A 3,313-nucleotide genomic window follows, 5' to 3' on the forward strand; every position below is an offset into this window, starting at 1 on the left:
AGATATACAAATAAGGAACAGTTGTAATTTCATTGCTAAGTATCTGTTCCGGATGTTTCTCAGATGGTAAAATCAGGGCGAATCACTGGAAATTGTGTCATGCTCATGTAATAATGCCTGTGCTTTCTGCAGATCAGGAATCTGTCATGAGTCTGATACAAATAGGGCATGCTTTGCTCTGTCAGAGCTGCATTTCTGAGGCCGCATCGATTATAAACAGCGTGTCAAACGCCATGCAAATGATCCGTAACTGCAGCATAAACGAGTCTTTCACTGGCTTTGATACGGATCAGAAAACAGGCATGTGGGATTTTCCACGGGACAAAACCTTCATCAGAGAAAATGCATCGTAAGCTTGATCTATAATCATGATTTCTGAGCGTCTCTGTGTCTCATTAGCAGCATCACGAACAACGCTCAGTTCATCTGCTGTAAGAGTAAGCGCTCAGCATTACTTCATGTGTACTCTGGACTGCATCTTTCAGAGCTGAGTGATTCTCAGTGTTTTATCAGGACACACTGACTCTCATCAGCGTTTGCTTGAGCAGCACAACACTTCAAACACTGACGCAGATAACACCGCGTAAACAATCAAACCATAAACCACCTTTTACCCAGCTTATCTGTTAAAACCTGTATGATGCATGCAACTGTAAAATCTAGGCATTTTAGAAAATATTTTATTACAGATCATCTGTATTTTATTTTGAGTAATGAAAAGGTTTGTAATGGTTTTAGTTGATGATAATATCCATGTCCACCTCGACGACATTTGACACTTACCTGTAATTCTTCATAGTGACGTGCTTTATTTATTTATTTATCTATCTATCTATTATTTATTTATCTGCTAGTGCTGTATTATTAATAGACACAAACGATTGTGAACCTGTTGTTTCAGTATCATTAGGGATTCATAAGGGTTTAGGGAGAAAAGAGAAAACGATTGTGAATTATTTAGAAATAAACTATAAACTATAATAATAAAACATTATTATTTAGAATGTTTTTATTTTTATTTTGTTCTGTTTTTGTCAGTCCTTTATATATATTTTTTTTAATGTGTGTGTGTGTATATATATATATATTCACTCACTCACACGCACGCACACTCACTCACTCACACACACACACACTCACTCACTCACTCTCTCACTCACTCACTCACTCTCTCACTCACTCACTCACTCTCTCACTCACTCACTCACTCTCTCACTCACTCACTCACTCTCTCACTCACTCACTCACTCTCTCACTCACTCACTCACTCTCTCACTCACTCACTCACTCTCTCACTCACTCACTCACTCTCTCACTCACTCACTCACTCTCTCACTCACTCACTCACTCTCTCACTCACTCACTCACTCTCTCACTCACTCACTCACTCTCTCACTCACTCACTCACTCTCTCACTCACTCACTCACTCTCTCACTCACTCACTCACTCTCTCACTCACTCACTCACTCTCTCACTCACTCACTCACTCTCTCACTCACTCACTCACTCTCTCACTCACTCACTCACTCTCTCACTCACTCACTCACTCTCTCACTCACTCACTCACTCTCTCACTCACTCACTCACTCTCTCACTCACTCACTCACTCTCTCACTCACTCACTCACTCTCTCACTCACTCACTCACTCTCTCACTCACTCACTCACTCTCTCACTCACTCACTCACTCTCTCACTCACTCACTCACACACACACACACTCACTCATACACACACACACACACACACACACAGGAGATACTGAAGTGTTTATAAAACACGGTGAGAGAGGTGTCAGTATCAGCAGATCAGGACAGTCAATCAGAGGTTTTATATTTTCACCTGACGAACAGATTCATCTGCAGTGTTTAACACTAATCAGACTGTAATTAAGCAGTGTGGTGTGGTTTGGTCACATATATAATGATCGTATGCATTTGCACAGATGAACTGGGGTCATGATGTGAAAGAGGAACTCTGAAGGTCACTGGAGGCTAAAGCTGCTCGTCTTCTCTCGTCAGATCCACACACATCACAGACCAGGGCTAAACACAAACTGTTTAACACTCCTTCATTAATGATGATTATAATCAGCTCAATTAGCTGCATCCAGAGGAATATCACAGCTTTACGCTTCGGTCAGCTGAAGTTGCATCATATCTGTGTCACGATTAGCTGGTTCATTCAGTTACTGTGATCTTCTCAGTCCATTGCTGATTCTGCATCTGAGTTTGCATTTTATTACTGAATCCTCAGAAACATGCTACATTCAGAATAAGTTTGATGTATATATGTATGTATATATGTATGTATTTATCTTCTGGGGTGTCGTCTTAGCAGCATTTAAAACAAAAACAGCTCCGGTTTGAAGTATTCCAGCTGATATAGCCTATTGTCATGTAGCAGATTAATCTTTTCCAATAAGTTTAAATTGATTTTTATCTTTTATGGGCATTTTTTATCTTTATAAAGCCAATTTTTTTTTTCTAAAAGTGTGCATCACCTTTTGAGTCAATTTTTTTTTTTTTACATTTAATCAGTCAATAAGACATTTGGGCTGTTACCGAGCAAATGGAGTCAGTATTGATAAAATTCATCTTTGCAATGCAGAGGAAACACAGAAGTTGCATCTGAATGGCATTTAGATGCATTTACACACTGTTTTATTTTGTTCTGTTTTTGTCAGTCCTTTATATTTAATTTTTTTAATGTGTGTGTGTGTGTGTGTATATATATATATATATATACTCACACGCACGCGCACACACACACACACACTCACACACACACACACATTGCTTTAGTTTGAATTATTTTAGTACTTGAAGTTAAACTAATCAAAAATGTAAACAAAAAATGTTGGCTTGGCAACCAACAGAAAATAAAACATTTTATAATTTTATTTCAGTTCACATTTATTTCATTTTTGTGTTTTTGCCAGTTTCGTTATTTTTTTATGTCTATATAGTTGTATTCATTTTCATTTTTTTTTTTTAGTTTAAATTATGTTCGCATTTCAAGTTAAACTAATAAAAAATTAGAAATGATGGCAATGATGGCGTTTAAATAAATAAATAAATTTATTTAAGGCCATGAGGGACATGTAATGCATTTAACCTGCAGTTACAAATGCATAAATAATGTTTTGATATTTTAAACATAAAACGTTGGCAACTGATGTTTGAAATTATTTTAAAAATTAAAAGATACTTTAAAAGGGTCATATGATGCGATTTCAATTTTTCCTTTCTCTTTGGGGTGTTACAAGCTCTTGGTGCATAAAGAAGATCTGTAAAGTTGCAAAGACTAAAGTC

Source organism: Sinocyclocheilus rhinocerous, unplaced genomic scaffold (assembly GCF_001515625.1).
Source record: "Sinocyclocheilus rhinocerous isolate Xijiao unplaced genomic scaffold, SAMN03320098_v1.1 scaffold493, whole genome shotgun sequence".
NCBI classification, from domain to species: Eukaryota; Metazoa; Chordata; class Actinopteri; order Cypriniformes; family Cyprinidae; genus Sinocyclocheilus; species Sinocyclocheilus rhinocerous.